We start from the raw sequence: 26,596 nt of genomic DNA on the forward strand, positions 1-26,596 counted from the left end.
CAGCAGCCTGGAATACACAGTGTTTCTAGTTAAACAGCATTTACTCCCGGTGCACTACTGATCCCAGCCAGCAACCAGCAGTGCATGGCATTAACTGTCTACAGTGTTATTCTCCCGGTTAATCATCAGCTTCAGTTAACTCACAGCTGATCTGAACACCCAATCCAGCAGGGTGTGTTCTCACAGAGATCATCCAATCATCACAGACCAAGGTGTTTAAACTCCAGTTACTGGCTCAATCTCATCGCCTTGGACAACATGTCACATTCTGTGAACAGGCGTCTCCCGTTTGCAGTCCTCTGTCTACAGAGATATCCCTGTGTATTGGACCTGTGGAACTACATGTCCCAGCTCTTCCAGTTCCATTCCAGTTTCCAGCTGTTCCAGTGTTCCTGTGGAACTACAAGTTCCAGCAACCACTCCAGCTCTCCTGTGAGTCACATTCAGTGTGCAAGTTCCTGTGTTCCAGTCTCCAGTTCCCCTGTGTTCCTGTTTGCCTTTCAGCCTGGTCTGGATCCGCTCTCCAGTTCCCCTATGTTCCTGTTTGCCTTCTAGTCTGTACCGGTATCACCGTGTAACAACAAGCACCAGCAATACCTGCATTTGTTATCTGGCTCCACACCTTCTACAGCTACAGTGTGCTCCAGCCCTCTGCAGTAGAGACTATCTCTCCAGGTGCATCTCATCATCTCACCTGTGTATCAGCCTGCAAGCTGCCTGTGCATTTCCAACTGCACAGTGAACTTTATACCAGTCTCCTGCATCTGCTTCCAGGTTTGTTACCAATATCACCATCTCTGCTGGCTCCATGTTTTAATAATCTCTGGTTCCCATACCAGCATATTGTTTCCTTGTTAAACTATACAGTCATACTGCTATTGCCATAGACTCTCACTGTTATTGCCATAGACTCTCACCTTTTACGCTGCATCATACCTATTGCATTTCTTATTGTTTATTTCTGCATGTATTCCTGCTGCCTTACTGTTCATCTTTTCATTTAATAAAACAACATTGCGCACATGCGCAGGAATCCAATCCAGCCTCCTCACTTCTTCCATCCTACCCACTAGCGCCCCCTCCGGGGACACAAACCAGACCGAACCTGACACTGACGTTTCATTGGCCATTTTTTTTATGGTGCTTCACTATAGACTTGAAGGGGAAAAAAAACGCTTTGTGTGGCGTGGAAATGTCGGTACACTGAGCCTTTTGTACTTTAATACATTGATTTACTCACAAAGACCGCTGAGTGCCGCCTGGTTTCTACTGCATGGTGGGGGGCATGCCACCTATTACATATAAGGAGGGCACCTCAGTATTAAGCAACATCTACAGTGAGTGCCCACTTTTTGTCTATCTATATTAGTGATGAGCGGATTCGGTTTTACTCGGTTTTACTCGGTTTTACTCGGTTCTCAAAACGGCATCTTATTGGCTCACGGATGTCACGTGTTTTGGATAGCCAATAAGATGCCGTTTTGAGAACCGAGTAAAACCGAGTAAAACCGAGTAAAACCGAACCTCGCTCATCACTAATCTATATATATATATATATATATATATATATATATATAAAACACAATAGTATCTTTATCTCGCGCCAACGTGGGAGCAGCACTTCGGGAGAGATCTTTGTTGGAAGACCTCAAAACATACAGAATACTTTTTAGAAGAAATATCCATTGTATAGAGTCCGGATATAAGAGCTCCACTTATTAAGTCCCGACATATTTCGAATAATCCTTTTTTGAGGATAGGATCATTTATACAAATCCATCGAGAGAAAATTAGTCCTCTTTCTATACTCGTTACCCCAGATGAAGTCGATAAGACGAAACGCGTTGGGTTTGTCAGTCAAAGGATCACAATCTAGTTTGTGAAGATACTCCCTGTCGAGCTCGCACCTTGCAAAAGGTGAGGGGTATCTAGGATCCATCTCACAAACGTGTTGGCTGTGTATTCTTTTGGTTGTATTTTATTTATATAATTTAATATTGTGAACTGTGTAAAAACTCATATGTTCAATTACATGTTATTAAAACAACTTTTTACTAATTGGCCGATTGGCCTCTTGTTTGGGTGACTATTTTGGTGAGAGGTGTCGGTTACAGGTCCCCAGTTTTAAATATCCTCCAGACTACATTCTGACGAAATTATCGCCTGAAGAAGTGTGTGAATAAATTCCATCTTAGCGCACTTGGGAATCCTGTGGCTCCTGTTCGCACCGGTGTCCGGAGTGCGCCCCTCCGTGTCCTGTCCATATGGGACAGACAATGGATGGAGTGCACTCTGGCCCCAGGTGTGTAACACGAATTATAGTGCAGTATGTGATCTATACTGTTTTAGATACAAACATGTAATCACAATCACAGTGATTTAGAATAGAACGCTTTGGCTGCTTCAACACATGAGAATATATAACATGTATCTTTATGCAGTTTTTGTTTTGCTGATGACACATTAATTTATCACTAACACATTCACTTATTCAGCACGGACCGTGTCTACCACGCCACGACACCCTGTGAGTCCCCCTGCTCTCCGTGCAGGCTGTTTAGGCTTAACAGTAACACGGACAGTTACTATGGGAACCAGGATGCCTAGTGACGCGATGCCGAACCACGTGACCGGAGCTGACGCATCACGCCCTCACGCACACAAGCAGGGAAGGAATAGTAATCCTGTCCCCGGAAGCGCTGCTGCACCTCCCGCTGGCGGGACCTCCTCACAGTTCTCCTGTATAAAGGTAATCACTTTGCACAATGTTCTCACTTTCGTTGTTCACCTTGACAAAGGGGTGGTTGCACCCCGAAACGTTGGACCATTTTTTGCACTATGGAATAAACACCTCTTGCTTGTTAATTGCCTGTATCAGTCTCTGAGTGCCGCTGCATGCTTGGAAAACGTCTTATGTACTACATACCCCAGAAGGCACAGGGGCGCCTGTGACGACGAAGGGTGAGTGCCAATCCATAGGAATACATGTGTACAGGACTTTGAGGTTTATATCACATGGTCCGCTTGGGATAAGGCACCCCCATTACATATTGTCCACCATTGACTGCTTAACTTTTATACAACAACAATTCAACGTGACCCTTTTGTACTAGGGGAATATCAGGAGTCAGGCACAGCACCAGCACTAGCACTTTGTCACAGCACTTTAAACTGCAATTTGTATAATACAACGGACACATAGCAGCAAGGCACTCAGCACTTTATATGGGTCTTATTGCAATATAAAGCAGTTTACATCACACTTAAGCACTTTTCTTGTGACACTCTATAAACAACTAAAAGCCACAGCATGACGCAGGAGACAACTCCAGGGTACGGGGGCTTACCCACCGGCCTGATGGATACTTACAGCTTTAGTGACGCAGACAGGCTGAGATTTACAGAGGATATCACTGACACAGAAGATCAATTGGGTATGGAGGATATCTTCCATCAATTAATTAAATTGAAGAGACGGGAGCTGGACTTTTTATTACACGGCATTTCCTTATCTAACTACCATAGGGATAAAATGATCCCGCGGGGCTTCCGCATACGTAATGTGCCTACTATAGGCCGCTTTAATGCAGAGTTTTGCAGTCGCTGGATAGGCATTTTGAATAAATGCAGTATGGACCTGATGCTGTTGGTCGTTGAAGAGTCCGGGCGGGAGCTTAAGGTCACTCGTGAGAAAATAAATGCATTGGAGTCAACACACAGAGAGACGCTCAGCCTTGACTCTAGCCAGAATTTTATGCAGAGATTACAGACGCAAGTCAATAAATACAAAGGTGATCTCTTAAAATTCAAACGTGGCAAACAGCTAACCGTAAAAGAGGATTACGAGACCAACAGAGTATACCGATGGCTCTCAGGGGGCGAGCCCGGTAACCACAGGCCTTATAACAACAGATCCAAACACAGCTGGCGGAAGCGCCGTGAAGATCGCCACACTGACTTGGCAACATCTAACAGCGACAGCGAATTCGCCATATGCGACTCAGAGGGGCCAGTTGAATCACCTAGTGTCCCTTTAGGGACCACTCCAGCCACACCGGCTGGTACAAGAGCAAGAGGACGCCCACCCGCAGGGGCCAGCAAAACACAAGGCTCCAAAAGCGCAACGGCAACCAGAAAGCGGACCTAATATACAACTTGTCCAACCGTCAATTGAGTGAGACGGAGATCAAAGTACTCAGCAATGGTCTTTCATTTATACCAACTAACAGATTTGATGGTCTAAACTGGCAAATTGAACTCCATAAATTTGCACGCAAGCTTCGTCTACAGGAGTTCTTTCAGCAACACCTTGTGAGTGCCAGTCCTGACCCCCATCAAGATTACATTAACTCTACCCGTAAATCTCAATTTGATCCTGTCTCCACAAACGCCTCAATCAAATCCTTTTCAAGGTTGGTAGATGATTCAGTTTCCAGGTACACGTCTGCTTCAACGAAGATACATCATAATTTATCTAAATCTGAACATAGGGCACTTAAGCAACTGGCTTCATACCGAGACATAGTAATCCGCCCTGCCGATAAAGGGGGCGGAATTGTTATTATGAACCTGTCTGATTATAGAGCCGAAATATACAGGCAACTGGGTGATTGCCAAGTGTATCGAGAGTTACCCCAGGATCCCACCATGGAATATAAACGAGAAATTGATAACATCTTGGACACGGCCGCAGTTGCCGGAAAAATCTCCAAGAAATTATGCTCGGCTCTCAAACAGGAATTCCCTGTGGTACCAGTTCTATTTATAGTGCCTAAAATACACAAAGATGTGGACAAACCCCCGGGGAGACCGATCATCTCTGCGCACAAGTCACTTTATCAACCTATTTCATCATTCCTAGACAGTGTATTGCAGCCGCACATTGGTAAACAACCCAGATGCATCAAGGACACAACCATGTTCCTGAACCAACTCAGGTCATTACCGGATATTCCCACAGGCACTTTAATCTGCACTATTGACATCTGCAGCTTATACACTAGTATACCGCAAGGGGCGGGACTTGAAGCCATGAGGGATTTTTTAATCCGTGTTGACATGGAGTCCATTGAAACAAACTTGTTTCTCAAGCTGCTAGAACTGACCCTCATAAGAAATTACTTTTTATTTGATGGAAAATTTTATTGCCAGGTAAACGGATGTGCGATGGGGAGCAATGTGTCGCCATCCTTTGCCAACACCTTCATGCTTCAAGAAGAGCAAAGCATGTTTTTTAATGATGTCACTATATCACAGCATATTTTATATTATGCTAGGTATATAGATGACATATTTATCTTATGGACTGGCGGCCAGAAGAAATTTGAAGCACTCATCACCAATATAAACTACAGAATCTCCACCATCAAGGTCACAGCATCGTGGAGTCCATCCTCTTTAAATTATCTAGATGTGATGGTTTCCATCAACAGTAATAAAATATCGACGGCAGTTTTCTATAAACCAACAGACAAAAATACACTGCTCAGGCATAACAGTCACCACCCTGTGGCATTGAAGAAGGGATTGCCAAAATCCCAATTCATCAGGGCAGCAAGGATCACCAGCAACCCTTCTGAACTAGAGGGAGCTTTGACTGTAGTAAAGGATCGATTCGCCGATAGGGGATACAACATTAAAGCACTACAGGCCAGCCAACATGAAGTAGCAGACATGCGCAGGGAGGATCTGTTATGCCAGAAAACCAAACAAGATACTCACGTCTTACCATTCGTCACGAAGTACAACACAGCCAGTCCAGTGGTGCCCAGGGCCTTACAAGCACTATGGCCCATCATTACCACTGACAAGTCATTACCATCACTGCACAGGAAGAAACCCATGGTTTGTTATACCCGGGGAAAGAGCATCAAAGATTGGGTTGTGCATTCGGACATTACAGGCTTTGATAAACCGGAACCAACTTCATTCCTTTCCAGGTCCCCTGGATGTTACAAATGTCTAGGGTGCGAGACTTGTAAGTTCATGAATCCTGGCTCTACTTTTATATCCTGTTGCACAGGAAAAAAATACGACATTAGGCATATACTTACCTGCACTAGCACTTTTATAGTGTATTTAATTACCTGCCCCTGTGGGCTGCAATATGTGGGCAAGACCATCCGTAATGCCCGGGATCGTCTTGCACTACACAGATCTGCTGTTAAGATTGCTTTGTCAGGCAAACCATCAGAACAGCCGGTAGCTCGACATTATGCCGACTGTGGTCATTCTATGAATGATCTACGATTTCAGATTATCGATCAATGCCCGAAAAAGCTGAGGGGTGGAGACAGAGCAGGCGATTTGTTGAGACTAGAGGCGAGATGGATCTACAACCTGGCAACCATCAAACCCAAAGGTCTCAATGACAAAATGCCGTGGAATGTATTTTGATATTTAACTATGTCACTTTTTGAACAAGAGATTTATATGTTCAGATGATAGGCACAATTTTAACACGTGTGGCTCCTGTTCGCACCGGTGTCCGGAGTGCGCCCCTCCGTGTCCTGTCCATATGGGACAGACAATGGATGGAGTGCACTCTGGCCCCAGGTGTGTAACACGAATTATAGTGCAGTATGTGATCTATACTGTTTTAGATACAAACATGTAATCACAATCACAGTGATTTAGAATAGAACGCTTTGGCTGCTTCAACACATGAGAATATATAACATGTATCTTTATGCAGTTTTTGTTTTGCTGATGACACATTAATTTATCACTAACACATTCACTTATTCAGCACGGACCGTGTCTACCACGCCACGACACCCTGTGAGTCCCCCTGCTCTCCGTGCAGGCTGTTTAGGCTTAACAGTAACACGGACAGTTACTATGGGAACCAGGATGCCTAGTGACGCGATGCCGAACCACGTGACCGGAGCTGACGCATCACGCCCTCACGCACACAAGCAGGGAAGGAATAGTAATCCTGTCCCCGGAAGCGCTGCTGCACCTCCCGCTGGCGGGACCTCCTCACAGTTCTCCTGTATAAAGGTAATCACTTTGCACAATGTTCTCACTTTCGTTGTTCACCTTGACAAAGGGGTGGTTGCACCCCGAAACGTTGGACCATTTTTTGCACTATGGAATAAACACCTCTTGCTTGTTAATTGCCTGTATCAGTCTCTGAGTGCCGCTGCATGCTTGGAAAACGTCTTATATATATATATATATATATATATACACACACACACACACACACACGTGTACATTCATACATACATACTGTACATACACACACACACACACATCCCCACATGGAAACCCCCATCACTAAATACTGCGTTTGCCCCTGAGGCTGTACTGCACTCAATACCCTCAATTCCCCGTTTTCAGGGGTTTTACCGCATTTTCATATGTACTAAGGCCCCCCACTGGATTACGCCTACGGGGGTATCGCCTATGGGCTTCTTACCGCCGCCGCATCCCGCCACCGACCTGCGCCGCTCACGACGATCTCTCTACCCCCGGCCCCCCTCCTCCCCCACCTAACAGCCTTGTCTCCTTTCAGCCGCAGGGGGGAGAAGGAGACTCACAGGGACTCCCCGGGGCTGGGAGGTGACGGAAGCCGCCACAAACCTTGTCCTGTGGAACATCACTGATCGCAGGACACCCCTGGCATCACTCTGTGATACTAATCGCATATGTTAATACATATGCGATTAGTATCATTGCGTTGACCAGTGCTGATCCGCGATCAGTGACAGTACATCCCGCCCTGTATGAGATCGGAACGTGATCTTTTGCTGACTAGCGTTCACTTTATACTGTACATATGTGGTAACACTGTCTCATTAACTGCTGGCAGCCAATTTAGTTAGGCAAATTCCTCACATATCATTAGAAGGTAGACTGTATGCAAAATAGTGAGGTGCTCTGAAGTATCCCCTTCAGCATGAGGCCGCTTTTAACACTATCCATGTGGGACCACCCCCAACCTTATATGGGGTGACTGGAGACTTCTACTGCTCTCCCCTATGGTGTCACTCACGGCGCCAGTGTTTACACTGCTCCGTTCGGGTTGATTGCGCCGATCTCAACCGCCTCCCAGTAGGGCTTTCTTCCTATCTGCTCAGGCTGCCTCGGCTTCTGCTCCCCCGCTGTCAGCTCCACAGACCGCCTCCTTCAACCACGTTGTGGCAGCCGGAATCACACTGCACAGCCTGGGGAATACCGGAGATAGAGACAGGTAAGTAACCCGGTTCCTTCTCACTCCTATCATTGACAGCAGCTCTCCCTCTCACAGCTAGTCCCGTCTCTTCAGTTACGCAGCCCCGTCGTCACTCTCTTTATCCTCAGGCCATTTAACAGTCTTTTTTAGAGATGGGCAACTCGGCTCTTTTCCATGAGCGGCTCTGAACGGTTCAGCTCATGGAAAAGAGACGGTTCTTTTGAACGGCTCATTAATTACATTAATATTGGTATTCGTGCAGCAGCACCCACTTTACCATCCCCTGCCCCTCTTCTCCAGGGGAGGAAAATAAAGAGCTGCCCTTACGCATCCTCTAAAAAAAAAAAAGGAAAGCACACATACATATACACCTGTCACCCAAGCAATAAATAACAGACTCCACATGAGTGGTGGTTCACCTGTGTCTGCTCTGTCTGTGTGTAACTGTAATGAGATGATTCATGACTCATGAGAAGAAGTGACTCGCTCCAGGCAGGAAGTAGAACAGAGCCGGCGCAGTGAGCGGTTCTTCCCATACACTGACTCAGTGAAGAACCGCCGCTCACTGCGCTGGCTCTGTTCCACTTCCTGCCTGGAGCGAGTCAGTTCTCTCATGAGTCATGAATCATCTCATTACAGTTACACACAGATAGAGGGAGCTGACACAGGTGAACCGCCGCTCACTTGAAACGGCTCACGGCTCACTTAGTAGAGCCGGCTCAAAGGAGCGACTCAAGTCTTTTTGCTTTCCCTCTTTTGTAAGCTCTGTTCAGGTGCCTGGATCAGTCCCGCTGTCCACTCCCTGCACGCCCCATTTTTTTCCTGTGTTTATAGGGGCCCAGAGCTCCCCTAAAGCCTTGCTAATGGACAAGTCCTGGAGCCACAAGCCCATATAACTCCTGGGCCATTAACTGTTCTGCCTGTCCCATTTACCCTCTGTGAGGGTGATATAGATTCTATACAAGCCTTTTGCCCTCTGTGAGGGTAACATAAATTTTAATTATTTACATTACAATATATTTTAATAGTTAATTTAGAAGTTCAGCAATTTTCCAAATTAACTTGCTATAACAAACAGGGTATTACATAAATAACTTACAGTATATCTTCATGAATCACACTAGCAATGTAGGAACAGGTATAATAGGGTTAATTTTTGTTAAGAGCACTACTAGGCAATTTCATAATTCTAAACTACCCATCAACAGTTTTAATATAGACCTTTACCTTTACTGGCAGCTAATGTACAGTATGTTGTTTAACATAAACCTACAGTCAAACAAAATGGTCCAGAGCCTATACTGACGTGTAAATTACCTTTCCTGTCATTTCAACATACATTGCATAGAGAGCTGTGAGATGCTGAGCTCAACCAAGGTTAGACTCAGAGCCGGCCCTAAGCAATATGATGCCCTAGGCAAGATTTTGGCTGGTGCCCCCTAGCACTGCCGCTAATTCTGCCTCTAACCCTGCACCCCTTTCCCAGCACCATCACCCCTGACCCATATCAATCCTCATTTTGGTTTCTCCTACCCCATATCTTTTAAATAGGAACAGTTGCACATTCAGTGCACAGCACAAAAAAGGCGGGTGTTCTTGCTGGGAAGAGGCATGGCCACGCAATATTACCCCCAATTCAAATTATGCCACACAGAGGTACAACTTTATTTACATTTCATAATGCAATAGTGTATCTAATTCATGTTACATCACACAATACAATCACTTTACCCTAAAAACTTTGCTTCTCACAGTAGTGCCCCTTATTCACATTACACCACACCATATTGTTCTTTACTCACATTAGACCACACAGTAGTGCCATTTCTATACATTATGCCACACAGAGCACCTTATACACATAATGCCACACATTAGTAATGCATTTATACACATAATACAACACAGTAATGCCCCTTACACATTATGCCAACCTATATTAATGCCCTTATACACATAATGTCCCTTACACATATGCCGCACATTATTAATGCCTTTATACACATAATGACACACATAATGTCCCTTACACATTTTCTGCACAGTATTAATGCACACGCAGCTTCTGCTGATTAAAATGATATGCGGTATGAGGCATGCCTATATTCTGCGTGCGACTGTGACTGTATCTGCATACTATGTTACAGTGATTCCAGGAATACACTATAATGTAGCATTTCATGTGCAGATACAGCCGCAGTCACACACAGAATATAGGCATGCCACATATCATTTTAATCAGCAGAAGCTGCTTGTGCCCCCAGGCATATCAAATGACCTAGGAATTTGCCTAGTTTACCTATACCTAGGGCCAGATCTGGTTAGACTAAACTGCACCTCCATGCTGATTGCCATCTGGAGTATTGCACTCTTGTACAGTATTTAGGCTGTAGTGTAATATTCTGCTTTCTAAAAAAAGGTCATAAAAATAAGTGTATATTCGCAAATGTCAATCACCATCAACCATCTTTGCCTTTGTACGTGCTGGATTGCAAGATGCCAACTGGATTTCAGTGATTAGGAAAAGAGAGTTTGGTGGAGTCTTTACTTTGGCCCTCATTCCGAGTTGATCGGTCGCAAGGCGAATTTAGCAGAGTTACACACGCTAAGCCGCCGCCTACTGGGAGTGAATCTTAGCTTCTTAAAATTGCGACCGATGTATTCGCAATATTGCGATTACTAACTACTTAGCAGTTTCTGAGTAGCTTCAGACTTACTCTGCCTGTGCGATCATTTCAGTGCTTATCGTTCCTGGTTGACGTCACAAACACACCCAGCGTTCGCCCAGGCACTCCCACCGTTTCCCCGGCCACTCCTGCGTTTTTTCCGGAAACGGTAGCGTTTTAAGCCACACGCCCCTGAAACGCCGTGTTTCCGCCCAGTAACACCCATTTCCTGTCAATCACATTACGATCGCCGGAGCGAAGAAAAAGCCGTGAGTAAAAATACTTTCTTCATAGTAAAGTTACTTGGCGCAGTCGCAGTGCGAACATTGCGCATGCGTACTAAGCGGATTTTCACTGCGATGCGATGAAAAATACCGAGCGAACAACTCGGAATGAGGGCCTTAGTAAGTATTTTTAATTGCTGTGAATGTTTGACAATTCTATACACTTATTTTTGGCATACTATACTGTATGTAACAGTGCTGTAAGGGCAGAGAATAGCATATGACCCAATACCCAATTGCCAGTGGCAGATCCATATGGGGGTGTGTGTGGCAAATTAAGTGGATTTCTAGATTTGCAACATATTGTACTGTAGTGGCAAATAGTTTAGGTATTAAGTGTTAGACTTTGGTAAAAGGCATCTGGTGTTCTAATCCAATACAGAGCATGCATGAATGTTGAATTTTAAAGCATGGGGTTTATAGGAAATTGCTATCTATCCCAGTTCTCAATATGAGGCAGTATACAGCGATTTGGCATACTGCCACTTCAAGTTACAGGTCAATAGATTAAAAAGTAAGGAGGTCTACCATCATTAGGTCGACACCATGTGGTCGACAGTGAAAAGGTTGACATGGACAAAAGGTCAACATGGTCATTAGGTTGACCTAGGAAAGGTCAACACAGGAAAGGTCAACAGGTATAAAATGTCTACACATTAAAAGGTCAACATGGAAAATGGCTGACACAGAAAAAGGTCGACACCACAATTTGTATTTTTTTGGGTGTCAGTTTTGCCATCTGAGCGCGTGAATCCCAATTAGTGTACTGCGTCCCCTCCCATGTCTCGCTTCACTCACCATGATTCAGGAATGGAGCCTCGCTCCACTACCGCTGCACTCAGGACAGGTTACTATTCACATTTGTAGTCCACGTGGATGGTAAAGTATGAAACAGTTTAAAAAAGTGGAAAAAAATAAAAAAAACTCATTTTGACCAAATGTATGTCAACCATTGGCATGTCGACCATTTGAACCTGTTGACCTTTTGTACCTGTCGACCATAGCACTGTTGACCTTTCATAGGTTGACCTAATGACTATGTTGACCTTTTGACCATGTGACCTAATGCATGTCGACCAAAAGGTGTTGACCCCATGACTGTCTAACTAGACACTGTAGATCTGTTGATCACATACCTTCGAGAACTGGGCATAACGTTTCTCCTGCACAGCACAAAAAAGGCGGGTGTTCTTGCTGGGAAGAGGCATGGCCACGCAATATTACCCCCAATTCAAATTATGCCACACAGAGGTACAACTTTATTTACATTTCATAATGCAATAGTGTATCTAATTCATGTTACATCACACAATACAATCACTTTACCCTAAAAACTTTGCTTCTCACAGTAGTGCCCCTTATTCACATTACACCACACCATATTGTTCTTTACTCACATTAGACCACACAGTAGTGCCATTTCTATACATTATGCCACACAGAGCACCTTATACACATAATGCCACACATTAGTAATGCATTTATACACATAATACCACACAGTAATGCCCCTTACACATTATGCCAACCTATATTAATGCCCTTATACAGATAATGTCCCTTACGCGTATGCCGCACATTATTAATGCCTTTATACACATAATGACACACCTAATGTCCCTTACACATTTTCTGCACAGTATTAATGCACACGCAGCTGCACTCTCACACTCCCCTACCCACTTGTCAGAATTTGTGGATATGGAAGACAGTAGCTATAGTAAATACCTGCAGCTGGTTGGAGTACTATACAGTAGGTTTGAAAGAGGGGTGGAAGGGGGCCGAGGTACAGGGGTGAGAGATAAAATGTGGGTGTGAGAGGTACAGGGATAATAGATGGAAGGAGGGAGTGAGAGATGGAGGGGTGAAAGATGGAAGAGGAGCGTGAAAACTGCGGGGCTAAAAAGGAACAGAGAGTATGATAGGTGCAGGGGGTAACATCTACATGAGACATTCATTAAAGGTGAAATAAAACACCTGAAGACGCGGGTGGATAAAGGGGCGGTAGGGAACACAGATTGGATCAATTTATATCATAAAGTATCTAAAATTGATTTCAAGATATCAAAATCTCTAAAGTTCTTGGCATTCTAGGTGTACCTCAGATCCCAGGCCATTCTATTACATTTTCCTTATGCCCAATTCTAAATTCCTACTTTGGGGTATATTTACAGTACTAAAGCTTCTAAAATATAGAATTGGTGATGTTGCCCATAGCAACCAATCAGATGCTATTACTTTCTAAAAGGCAGAAGAGAAATGATAGACAGCATATGAATGGCTGCTATGGGCAACATCACCAATTCTCTGTAGCTTTAGTAAATATACCCATTTGACTACTGATCTATCAACAATAGTGCCCAGAAAATGACCTACCTCTGACAGTAGCATTCTTGGAAAGTGCTGCACAATGTCACAAGCCAGACTGGCAGGCGTCGTTATTTTACCAAGCGCTGTCGTTTTATGGCTTCACATCTCTCCCCCAGACTGTCAGGATGTGTCCCATGCGGTACTACAGTCAAAGACTGTTTGTTTTCCTCATGTGGAGCTGGTGCCACAGGGACATGGGTGCCTCTGTCTTGCTTTCGATCAGCTGACTGCTGCTCTACCAATTGCTGAGCTGACTCTCTGTGACCTATCTGCTGCCAGGGTGCCTTATATAAGTCTCTCATTGGCCATGGTCCTTTGCCAGAACAACTTCCGCTGTAAATGGCTTGCTACTGTAGCTTTCATCTGCAGTTATTACTTTCACAGTCCAGTGTGCTCATCTGCTGCAGTGTCACTCCAAGCACAAACCATTACTGCTGGGTACTGTCCACAGTTTCCAGTGTGCTCCTGTGATACTCCAAGTACCAGTCATTACTACTGAGCAGTCTCCACAGATTCCAGTGTATGATACTCCAAGCGACAGTCATTACTGCTGCGCATTCTCCATAGTTTCCAGTGTGCTCCTGTGATACTTCAAGCACCAGCCATTACTATTGAGTGCTCTCCACATTTTCCAGTGTGTGATACGCCAAGCACCAGCCATTACTGCTGGGCACTCTACATAGTTTCCAGTGTTAACCCGTAATACTCAAAGTGCCATCCATTACTGCTGAGCACTCTTCACAGTTTTCAGTGTGTTGCTGTGATTCTCCAAGCACTACTCCTTACTGCTGAGCACTCTCCACAGTTATCAGTGTGTTCCTGTAATTCATCCAGCACCAGCCACTGCTAGTGGTTGCTCTTCACAGTCTCCACTGTACTTTCACCATCAGTTCACTCTGATGACATTCTCCTCAGGTTCCAGTATACTATGTGCTGCTGCAACCAGTTTAGAGAGTGGCCTCAGAATATCCATTGTCTCTTGTGCCACAGCTATTGCTGTCTTAATATAAGTATCCTCAGAATCTCTATGCTACTGGTTGTCAGAGACTGTATAATTGTGCTCACTCAGGGTCAGATGTATTCAGGGTCAGATCCTGAAGAAGGCATAAGGAAGTGATAAACCAGTGATAAGTGTAAGGTGATAAAGGAACCAGCCAATCAGATCCTAACTGTTAATTTACATATTGGAGCTGATTGGCTGGTGTCTATGACCTTGCACTTATCACTGGTTCCTTATGCCTTCTCCAGTTTAATACGTCTGCCCCTCAGATTTCTACCTGTGTCTGCCAGTATCATTAAACAAGTACCATTTCACCTATGCGGAGACACCTTATTTAGCCTTAGCCATATATAGACATCAAGGTCTGCTCAGAATCCAGAAAACTCACAGATACTGACACACATGGTGTCCCCCTGAGTTTCTACTAGCCAGCACTAGGCTTTACCAGTCGGGGCTCTTGGCACTATCGGCCCAATTCCTGTTTGGATGGAATTATACAACCGCAAGGAAGCGACTGTGCAATTTCATCTAATTAAACTCATACTTGCCTACTTTTGAAAAAGTATTTCAGGGAGATTGTGAAAGTAACACCTATCAGCGCGGGCGCGTACTGCTACATCGGAGAGGAGTGTCATAAAAATGACTTACATCTAAATATAAATGAGCCTACTTGTTGAAGAAAAGACTCATATTTTGCAGGATTTGTTTGTGTATTGTGTTTTACAAGAGGTTCCATATACTGTAAGTGGCCACAAGAAACCTTTAAAACGCATGTAGCCATAAGGATCATTGTGCCTTTTAACCAATTTAGGGAAATGGCACTGATAATACCATTTAAATGTATGTATCTATGAGTTCTTTTTTTTAAGGGAGATTGAGGGACCATTCAGGGAGTGAGGGAGATTGCTACTATTTCAGGGAGTCTCCTGCAGAATGAGGGAGGGTAGGCAACTATGATTAAACTATGAATACAGCAGGAGGTGTCTGTAGGAGATAGATGCCTCCTGTTAGCATTAGCAAGGGTCCGACTACTGCGTCTGGGGACACAGCCTCAAATTACCATTGCGAACCATTGGTTTCAATTTGCAAAGGTTACAGGCACTGGCCTGCCTGTGTAAGCTGAATCTTACTCAGGCTGGTCGTAGAATCCAGACCATGAGATCCAGGAAGTCTGCATTCGACACAGGTCCTGGATCTACCGTGACACCTTCAAAACAGGGGGAAACACCCCCCCCCCCCCCCCCACTTTAAAGATCAGCAGCCACCACTGTGTGTATCACTGACCTGCCACAGCTGCATGGGAGAATGGCTCACAGGAGTCGGGGGGGGGGGGGGGGGTGCTTATAGAAAATGATAGACAATCAGAGTGATGTCTCTTGTGCAGCTGCAGCAGGTCAGTGATGCACACAGCAGCAGCTGCAGATCCCTGGGTAAGGCAGCCAGCACTTATATTATGTACAACATCACATGTATGTTTATATGTGCTGACTGGCTCCCCCTGCAATGTGTGGTCAGAGCTTCAGCCCAGGGGCAGCAGCCGCCACTGATAATGTAACACCCTGGGGTTGGTGGGTGTCTATGTGGTTAGCGTTAAGTATCACGGGTGTCTATGTGGTTAGCGTTAAGTATTACAGGTGTTCAGTGCTTAGTGATGGACCCTTTCTCTAAGATGTTTGTTCCACATACCTTGGGCCTGATTCAGACCTAATTGCTGTTGTGCGAATTCACACAGCGGACGATTTTTGAATGACTGCGAATGCGTATGCACCGCAATGCGCAGGTGCATAGCCAAACTGTGACAGGATTTTGATTGCAAGGTGTTAGCAAGGTAATTGACAGGAACAGGACGTTTGTGGGTTGTGGGTGGTAACTGGCCGTTTTCAGGGAGTGTCAGGAAAAATGCAGGCATTCCCAAGCGTTTTCATGGAGGGTGCGTGACATTCAGCTCCGGCCCCTTATCGAACTGTAAGGGTAAGTCTTAGGCTACACACAGACTGCACAGTATAGAAAAATCATTCAATGGTGAGTGATTTGCAAACGGATTTGCAGCTGTCACATGCATTTGGACACTTGCACAGGGTGGATTTTCACTCTCCCAGGGTGGCCACTATCTGTTCGCAGACTTCTGCAAATTTGCAGCACAGTAATCAGGTCTGAATTAGGCCCTTTGTTTGATGTATGTGGTTCAGAGAGGTAGAGATTGATACGTAAACAGGAAGGTGATTTAACAGAAATCTCTGTGGAGAGTAACTTTTTAAATTTTACTGCAAGAATGCTGGCAAAAAGAAGGTTATCTGGTTGTACAAACAAGATAATTTAAAAGACATTCAAAAAGGATTAAATCAAGTTGCGGCAATTCATTATATATATATTGGCATTCAATAAAGATTAAATCACTCGACAGCTCACATTACACTAGGTAACTTAATATGGGTTCCGGACTGGCTCAAGACAGTGGTTAATAATTATTCTGATTCATAATCAATTTGATCACAGATATACAAGCAGTAATTAATGCAATTTTCAAATAAAGACATTCAAAAAGAGTATGATGTTCAAAAAAGATTAAAAAAAGTGATTTGCAGAAATCAATTGTAGTCCTCACTTTACTTTCTATATCCCTACATACAGTCCCGATTTTCACAAGCAAAAGCATTGGAGCTCATAGATCCCAAAGTGTTACAATTTGCGATCTGCGTGTGATTGATTACACACACTGAATGTAAAAACTGTAAAACTGCTGCAACATTATTTTAAAAGTGATTTTATATTGTATTATACAAATAAAGAATAATTCATATTCACTTGGGGATAGGGATGGACATTGGTGGGCTGTCCATTGATGGTGTCATCAACAACCATTTAATGGCCACCATTGACGTTCGGCAACTATCGATAGTTGTAGCCAGCCCTACTTGGGGAAGGTGTAGCCTGCACATACAGTTGCAAGTGCTGTCACTAAATACAATGTTATTTCCTATTTGTGTCTGCAACTCTTCACATTTTACAGGCTCCAGTCTACTTGTGTAATTATCATCTGCTCTTGCTGACATTTAGCTGTAATGTGTTTCCATTGAGTACTGATGTTTTTTTTAGCAATTTCAGAACTCACAGTGAAACTTCACTCTCAGTCAGAATCCTTTAGCATCAGATACAGGTATGATAAGAGAAGGGAACCACTTTCTTAGGTAGCTGACTCTTAATATGTCGCAAAGATGCATATTTTATGCGGACACATTTTGGGAATAAGGTCTTGTATGACTTCTGTTATTTCTTATTTCTGGTTATTTTAAAAATCAAACAACAGGGTCTTTTAAATTGTGTATTTTAACAAATGTTCCCAACAGTACATTATATAGAGATACAAGTATTGTTAGTTTATATATTTAGAATACAAATGCCACTTACAGTAATAATCAAATTAATAATTCAAAGGCTTTATAAAGTGCAATAGAAATCTTCAGTTGCTGGTGGGATTTCTTCCAATATGACATAAATAGTGTAAACATGTTTATATAGAAAACGACATTTGTCACAACGTTACCCAGTGAGCTGCAAATGAAGAGAATAAGGGAATTTAGAAAATTGAGAGTATTGTATGAAATGTTAAACTACAGTCATTTAAAATTCACTCTGTGATGCAAGCTGAGTTTCAAAGATAAAAGTATCCCTTTTGGCGCAGGATCAACCCAATAAAAGTCATCAAGGATATCTTTTAATGGTCCTAATATCCATATAGGCCCTCATTCCGAGTCGTTCGCTCGGTAAATTTCTTCGCATCGCAGCATTTTTCTGCTTAGTGCGCATGCGCAATGTTCGCACTGCGACTGCGCCAAGTAAATTTGCTATGAAGGTAGTATTTTTACTCTCGGCTTTTTCTTCGCTCCGGCGATCGTAGTGTGATTGACAGGAAATGGGTGTTACTGGGCGGAAACAGGCCATTTTATGGGTGTGTGTGAAAAAACACTGCCGTTTCCGGAAAAAACGCAGGAGTGGCTGGAGAAACGGGGGAGTGTCTGGACGAACGCTGGTTGTGTTTGTGACGTCAAACCAGGAACGACAAGCACTGAACTGATCGCAGATGCCGAGTAAGTCTGAAGCTACTCTGAAACTGCTAAGAAGTTTGTAATCGCAATATTGCGAATACATCGTTCGCAATTTTAAGAAGCTAAGATTCACTCCCAGTAGGCGGCGGCTTAGCGTGAGCAACTCTGCTAAAATCGCCTTGCGAGCGAACAACTCGGAATGACCTCCATAGTACGTTAGAATGTAGAAGTTTGATGTTTGTATTGTAGTGATGAGCGGGTTCGGTTTTACTCGGTTCTCAAAACAGAACCTTATTGGCTATCCAAAGACAGGAGTCCTAAACCTGTAACGCATTTCGCAGGGTTCACTGCCCATTCCTCAGACTTGGGTATGCTCATATTGGTCAGTTGATCATAACTACAGTTGTGATGTCATGTTTGCAATCTAGATGATGGCACAGTCAGAGTAGGTAGAGGCATCTATGTTTTTTCTCAGAGCGCAGCAAAGTCTGAGTGCCATGGCATACCAGCTGTGTACAATTTCACTCCCATTCAGACTCTGAAATAAACTCTGTGATACAGTAAAAAGTGTTAGCACAGCAATACAACTGATTTGGTTAATGTAAAAGTCCTGTCACTGAAATGAAAATTGTTCTGTATACTGAGCATACAGTAAATGGTGAGTTGCATTCATAGAACATATAATCAACAAGATAAAATACAGAAAACTAAGCAGTCTATATTACAGGTCTGGAAATAAACCATCGCCCATTTGGAAACTTGTATTACACTATGTCTCAATACATTGTAGGAGATGCAAGCAACATCCAGACGGTCTGGATGCTGGTGGCTAGGTTGCCGGCACCAGAATCCCTACACCACTCGGAATCCCGGTGCCAGAACACCGTCCGCCGACATCCCAAAGGAAAGTATTGGGGTGACGGTTAGGTTTAGGGACCAAAGGGTGTTAGGGTTAGGCAATAGATGCGATTAGCCGTAGCCCCCCCCCCCTGATTCTTAGCCCTAGTTGACACCCCCTGTGATTTACCGTAGATTCCACCCCCACTTAGCCATATCCACTACCACAGGTGGGTTAGGGGAGGGGTCAGGGGAGGGGTAAATAAATTACCCCATCCCATATCAGCATCATAAAAGTCTGGATGATATGGTCGGTCATATGACTGCCAGCCTTCCGACCGCCGGCATTTGCTATACCACCCCACTGTAGCACTCTATAGCATGTTATTTCTGAGTATCCATGATGCACAAAGCATCACACACTACGTTGCAGAAAAATTACAGGTAAATGAGGATACATCTGTATTTTCACATTATTGGGCATATTTATTAGAATCTGTATCTTGGATGCGGATGGAATGTGATGAACTTGCCCCAAATTCGCAATGCGACATTTGAATACATGTAACAAATATTGCATGCTTGTGAGAAAGCTCTGTCCCTGCAAATCCTCAACGCAGTTCATGAAAAATACACTGAGCCTGTGACCACACATTTGCTGCCACCAACTAACCGCCCCCCCCGTGACCCCCGTTTTGCCCTGCTTACACTTAGCTGCAACTACATTATGACAGGTGATCAGTGATCTGGGAGGTCAGGCGGTCATCTGATCCTGTGCTTCGTTGTGACCCCCGTGCAGTAAAATGAGTTGCCGGTTTCACAGCATCACTTTACTGCACTGAAGGTCACAGCAGGAGCAATTAGATGACTGGCTGCCCTTCCGGATCACGATCACTGGTTCCTGGGTACAGGTATTACTTTTATTCTATTTTTTCTAACTTTTTTTTTTCACAGAGTGATTATCCTGTGGTCTATCAGACACACATGGCTGATCACAGGGGCTGGATCTGAGCACAGCCTTCAGTGCCAGCAGGAAGGAAAGGCTGTGTAGGAGTAGGGGAACCGGAGGGAGTCCCTGTGAGGGTGGCGAATTTAAGACATAAAGCCCACCTTTATTCTCCGACCCCATAAGTACAGCACTCACACAGTTAAGGAGAAGGTGCCTTATAATAAAACATTTATTGGATGATAATGTAAAAAAACAACACAAGCCTCCTAGGTAACATAATACAATCACCAAAGGGCTTTTTAACAATATCTCATCATTATTAGATTGAACACCAGTCTCCTTGAAAGTCTCAGCATAGTCCCCAAAACTTATCAGAGGCATTTATCCCAGTTTAATAGAGGATCTCAGTTTAAAAAAAAACTCATGCAGACTATTTAGGGTCCTGGCACCTGGCCACGGCACTTCACAAACATGGTGGGGTCTCTTGGGGCAACTATATCTAGTTATATGCAGCTTACAGGGAGATGCCAGCAGACCTCCCAGTGCCTTCAGGATTCCTGCTGCCTCTGACTTCTCTGAAGCTGCTAAACAAACACACTTCTGGCAACATCCAGCAACACGGGATTTGGAAAGACTGACACACTCCTCCCCAGCATCTGTTTCCTTTTAAAAATATTACTTTTTTTTTTTAAATATTACTAGGTGAATATTCATATCACAGGGCCAGCAAAACAGGAAATCCCAGAGGATAATGCTGGAAGATATAGGCATGCTTGGTAGTAAAGCTAAAGAAACAGGAAATCACAAAGAAGCATGCTGGGAGATGTTGTCAAACAAGACAGTAACTGCTGGGGAAAGAAATATTGTGATCCACACCTGTAATAATGTGTTATACCAGTCTTTGCATAAAGATGTAAATAATTATGAGTAACTTACAGTACAAAATGCATCATGATTATGAAAAACTTACTTGTAATAATAAATGTAACTCATAATAATAAATTCAACTGTTGAGGATCTCTGATTCATGCAGTTAAGAATATGTAGCAAAATCAAAACCAAACCAAAAGCAGAAACTTGTGATTGATTAATTGTGCCCAAATGTTTGGACGATTATCATCCTATTGCATTGATCTCCCTGGTTATGAAGTGCTTCGAACACCTGATGTTAAGACCTATTAAATCTAATTTTCCAGCAAATTTTGATTCTTTCAATTTGCCTATAGAGAGAATCGCTCTACTGATGATGCAGTTTTGACTGTATTGCATCAGGCGCAGAACCACTTAGAGAAGAAGGGGACATATGTTAGAATTTTATTTGTAGATTTTACAGTAGTTCTGCTTTTAATTCCATAATACCAGTATCTCTGGTATCTAAGCTTTTTTCTTTAGGCCTAAATGGGCTTACGTGCAATTAGATTTTACATTTTGTGAACGATCGGCCCAAGTGGTCAAGTTAGGTAGTCTTGTTTATAACCAGGTGCAGTTAAAAACTGGTGTGCCTCAGGGTTCGTTTTGAGACCACTATTATATTCTATATTTACATCTGATTGTTTTTCAGCTGTCAAATCTGTTAAGGTAGTGAAATTTGCAGATGATACAGCAGTGGTTGGTTTGATTAGCGAGAATGAGGAGGATGCTTATAGGCATAAGGTTTTTAAAATGGTAGAATGGAGTAAGGAACATTGGCCCTCATTCCGAGTTGTTCGCTCGCAAGCTGCTTTTAGCAGCATTGCACACGCTAAGCCACCGCCTACTAGGAGTGTATCTTACCTTATCAAAATTGCGAACGAACGATTCTCAAAATTGCGAATAGACACTTCTTAGCAGTTTCTGAGTAGCTCCAGACTTACTCGGCATCTGCGATCAGTTCAGTCAGTTTAGTTCCTGGTTTGACGTCACAAACACGCCCAGCGTTCGCCCAGACACTCCTCCGTTTCTCCAGCCACTCCCGCCTTTTTCCCAGAAACGGTAGCGTTTTTCCGCACACACTCATAAAACGGCCAGTTTCCGCCCAGAAACACCCACTTCCTGTCAATCACAATACGATCACAAGAATGATGAAAAAACCTCGTAATGCCGTAAGTAAATTACCTAACTGCATAGCAAAATTACTTGGCGCAGTCACACTGCGGACATTGCGCATGCGCATTAGCGACTAATCGCTCCGTTGCGAGAAAAAAATAATGAGCGAACAACTCGGAATGACCCCCATTGTTTGCTCTTAAACACATCCAAAATGAAGGAGCTGGTAATTGATTTTAAAAATAAATAAATATTTTCTGCACTAATAATGTATAGCAGCTCAAATTGTAAAGTAATTGTATGGTAAATAAAACGAGCGCTTATGTATTAAAGTGGCACCTGTAAAAAAGAGGTAGTTAGTGAAACAATTTTTTACAGCCCTTTTAGGAGCTCTATTGCTGTGTGGTACACAGACTTGTCCAGAAGTGAGACCTAACTCTCCCTACCTTACCTATATCCACGGGATTCCTCAGAAGTGCTAGATAGAGCATGAAACGCATTGCTGGATAAGCGGTAACAGAGAGAACTCATACAAACTGTCAGTCAGCAGAACCGACGATTGCCGAGTGAGGTCATATGCTCAACTTCCCTGCATTATGTCTCCTCTGCTGGACGCAGCGGCGGTGAGACACGACTATAACAGCAAGCCACAGACAGCCACTTCTCCATCAGGCTGAGGAATCCCGTGGATATCGGTAAGGTAGGGACAGTTAGGTCTTACTTCTGGACAAGTCTGTGAACCACACCGCAATAGAACTCCTAAAAGGGCTGTAAACAATTGTTTTACTAACTACCTCTTTTTTACAGGTGCCACTTTAATACATAAGTGCTGGTAATTGATTTTAGGTGAGGTAGTCGAAGACCGTTACTCCCTGTTTTTTTAGATGGTATGCAAATCGAGGAGGTAGATTCTTTTAAGTTTCTGGGCATTTACATTTCCAGAGATCTAACTTAGTCTTTAAACTGCACCTTCTTAGTTAAGAAGGTGCAGCAGCGCCTTTTTTTCTTAAGACGACTCAAGGCTGCCTGTTTGAGTGCAGATATGCTGATTAAGTTTTATCGCAGTATTTATTTATTTATTAACAGTTTCTTATATAGCGCAGCAAATTCCGTTGCGCTTCACAATTTGAAATAACATTAACAAACTGGGTGATAACAGTCATAGAGGTAGGAAGGCCCTGCTCGCAAGCTTACAATCTATAGGGAAATAGGCATATGTACACAAGGAAAGGTGCTATCTATTGCATAGAATGAGAAGACATGTGAGGATATGTGTGGACTGTGCAGAGTGGATGTAATTTGATAGGAAGGTTTATGAAAGTTATGTGGGCGGTTCAGGAATTTGATACGCTTGCCTAAAGAGGTGAGTTTTGAGGGAACGCTTGAAGGTTTGGAGACTAGAGGAGAGTCTTATTGTGCGTGGTAGGGCATTCCACAGGGTGGGTGCAGCCCGATGAAAGTCCTGCAGTCGTGAGTGGGAGCGAGTAATGAGTGTGGATGAGAGACGCAGGTCTTGTGAAGAGCGAAGAGGTCGGGTTGGGAGATATTTTGTGATAAGCGAAGTGATGTACGTTGGTGTAGTTTGGTTAATGGCCTTGTGTGTGAGTAAAAGTATTTTATATTGAATGCGGTAGAGTACAGGTAACCAATGGAGGGACTGACAGAGTGGATCTGCAGACGATGAACGTCTAGCGAGGAAGATAAGCCTCGCCGCTGCATTCAGAATGGATTGTAGTGGTGAGAGTCTTGTTTTGGGAAGACCAGTTAGGAGACTATTACAATAATCAATGCGGGAGATAATGAGAGCATGGATTAGAGTTTTAGCAGTGTCTTGTGTAAGGTATGGTCGTATTTTGGATATGTTTTTTAGATGCATGTAACATGATCTTGAGACAGATTGAATGTGGGGAACAAAGGACAGATCAGAGTCAAGGATGACACCTAGGCAGCGAGCTTGTGGGGTAGGGTAGATAGTCGAGTTTTCAACAGTGATAGAGATATCAGGTTGGTACCTACTATTGGCCGGTGGAAATATAATTAACTCTGTCTTTGAAATATTAAGTTTGAGGTGGCGAGATGTCATCCAGGATGAGATGGCAGAAAGGCATTCAGTGACACGGTCCAGTACAGATAGGGACAAGTCAGGGGAGGATAGGTAGATTTGAGTATCATCTGCGTACAGATGATACTGAAAACCAAAAGAGCTGATTAGTTTACCAAGAGATGAGGTATAGATAGAGAAAAGCAGAGGACCCAAGACTGAGCCTTGCGGTACTCCAACTGAAAGAGGTAGCGAAGAGGAGGTAGATTCAGAGAAGCGAACACTGAAGGAGCGATTAGATAGGTACGATAGGAACCAAGAAAGGGCTGTGTCTTTAAGACCTAGGGATTGTAGTGTCTGTATGAGAAGAGAGTGGTCTACAGTGTCAAATGCAGCAGATAGATCTAGAAGAATAAGTAGTGAGTAGTGGCCTTTAGACTTCATAGTGACCAAATCATTAACCACTTTAGTCAGTGCCGTCTCTGTGGAATGTTAGGAACGGAAGCCTGACTGAAGTGGGTCCAACAAAGTGTATGAGTTAAGAAAGTGTGTGAGTCGAGTGTAGGCAAGTCTCTCAAGTAGCTTAGAGAGACAAGGGAGCTGAGAGATAGGGCGGTAGTTTGAGAGAGCATTAGGGTCAGAATTTTGTTTTTTTAAAATGGGAGTAATCACTGCATGCTTGAAGAGTGAAGGAAAAATACCAGTAGAGAGAGAGATTACAGATGTTAGTTAAGGTAGGGATGAGCACCAGAGACAGAGCTTTACTTATTTGTGAGGGTAAAGGATCAAGAGGAGAGGTAGTAGAGAAGCAGGATGAGAAGAGTGATGATACTTCATCTTCATTTGTTGGATCAAATGAAGAAAGAGTGCCAGAGGGTTCAGGTAAAGAACGGAGCAGGTCACTGGCTGCCGAAGAGCATACCATTTCATCTCGGATCTTATCAATCTTCTCTTGAAGTAGGAAGCAAGATCCTGTGCCTTGATAGTGGCTGGTGGGGTAGGTGCGGGAGGATTCAGAAGTGATTTAAATGTATTAAAGAGTCGTTTGGGGTTAGAGGCTTGAGCAGAGATAAGAGTTTGGAAATATGTTTGTTTGGCAGTGTCCAGGGCATTTTTATAAGAATGGTAGACTGTCTTATATGTGAGGAAGTCACTTGAAATACGAGATTTACGCCACTGACGTTCAAGTTTTCATGTGAGTTTTTGTAGTTGTCTTGTTGATTTGGAGTGCCATGGTTGACATCTAGGCCTACGTGGAGTGTGATGGGTAGCTGGAGCCACTACATCAAGGGCTAGTTCTAGAGTCTTATTAAGGTGTGATACAGCCATCTCAGGAGAGGTGAATGCAGAAATAGGTGAAAGGAGTTGTTGGAGTGAAGTGGAAAGTTCTTGAAGATTAATTGTGTTAATATTTCTGCGAGTTTGAGGAAGATTGGAGAACTTCCGCAACACAGGGTTTGTATAGTAGAGAGTGTTCTGACTTATGGGGTAACCGCATGGTATGGGAACTGTACTGTGGCTGAGAGAGTTTCCTTGGAATGTGGTGTCACAACTGCGGGTAGGGTCATCGGTGTGTCCCTACAATGTGTACATGACCTTTATGAAAAGAGAGTGTTAAAAAGAGCTAAAAGTAAATTGGCAGATTCCAGTCATCACTACCATCACTTACAAGTGCACGAACGCATACAAAACGTATGCTTAATAGTTTCTTTTCAACTGCTATACGTGCACTAAACGGTCTAAATGAAATATGATAATTTGTAAACAAGACATGTTTTATTGTTTGTTTTAATGTGCAGGATGCTTATATGAAAATGTAATTGACATTTCATTGCTGTTTTGTTAATAACAATAAAGTACAGGTTGAGTATCCCTTATCCAATATGCTTGGGACCAGAGGTATTTTGGATATTGGATTTTTCCATATTTTGGAATAATTACATACCATAATGAGATATCATGGTGATGGGACCTAAGTATAAGCACAGAAAGCATTTATGTTTCATATACACCTTATACACACAGCCTGAAGGTCCTTTTAGCCAATATTTTTAATAACTTTGTGCATTAAACAAAGTGTGTCTACATTCACACAATTCAATTATGTTTCATATACACCTTATACCAGGGGTGGCCAACCAGTCAGAGGCAAAGAGCCGGAAAAGATCCATAGTAAAGGTGAAGAGCCACTATCAGGCG

The 26,596-nt window shown here is 43.4% G+C and overlaps 1 pseudogene; it reads right to left on the reverse strand.

Annotated features, from left to right (window-relative positions):
• The window catches only part of LOC134949909 (vomeronasal type-2 receptor 26-like), a 1,108,520-nt pseudogene that overhangs the window by 778,001 nt on the left and 303,923 nt on the right, over positions 1 to 26,596 (reverse strand).

Source organism: Pseudophryne corroboree, chromosome 8 (assembly GCF_028390025.1).
Source record: "Pseudophryne corroboree isolate aPseCor3 chromosome 8, aPseCor3.hap2, whole genome shotgun sequence".
Taxonomy (NCBI): domain Eukaryota; kingdom Metazoa; phylum Chordata; class Amphibia; order Anura; family Myobatrachidae; genus Pseudophryne; species Pseudophryne corroboree.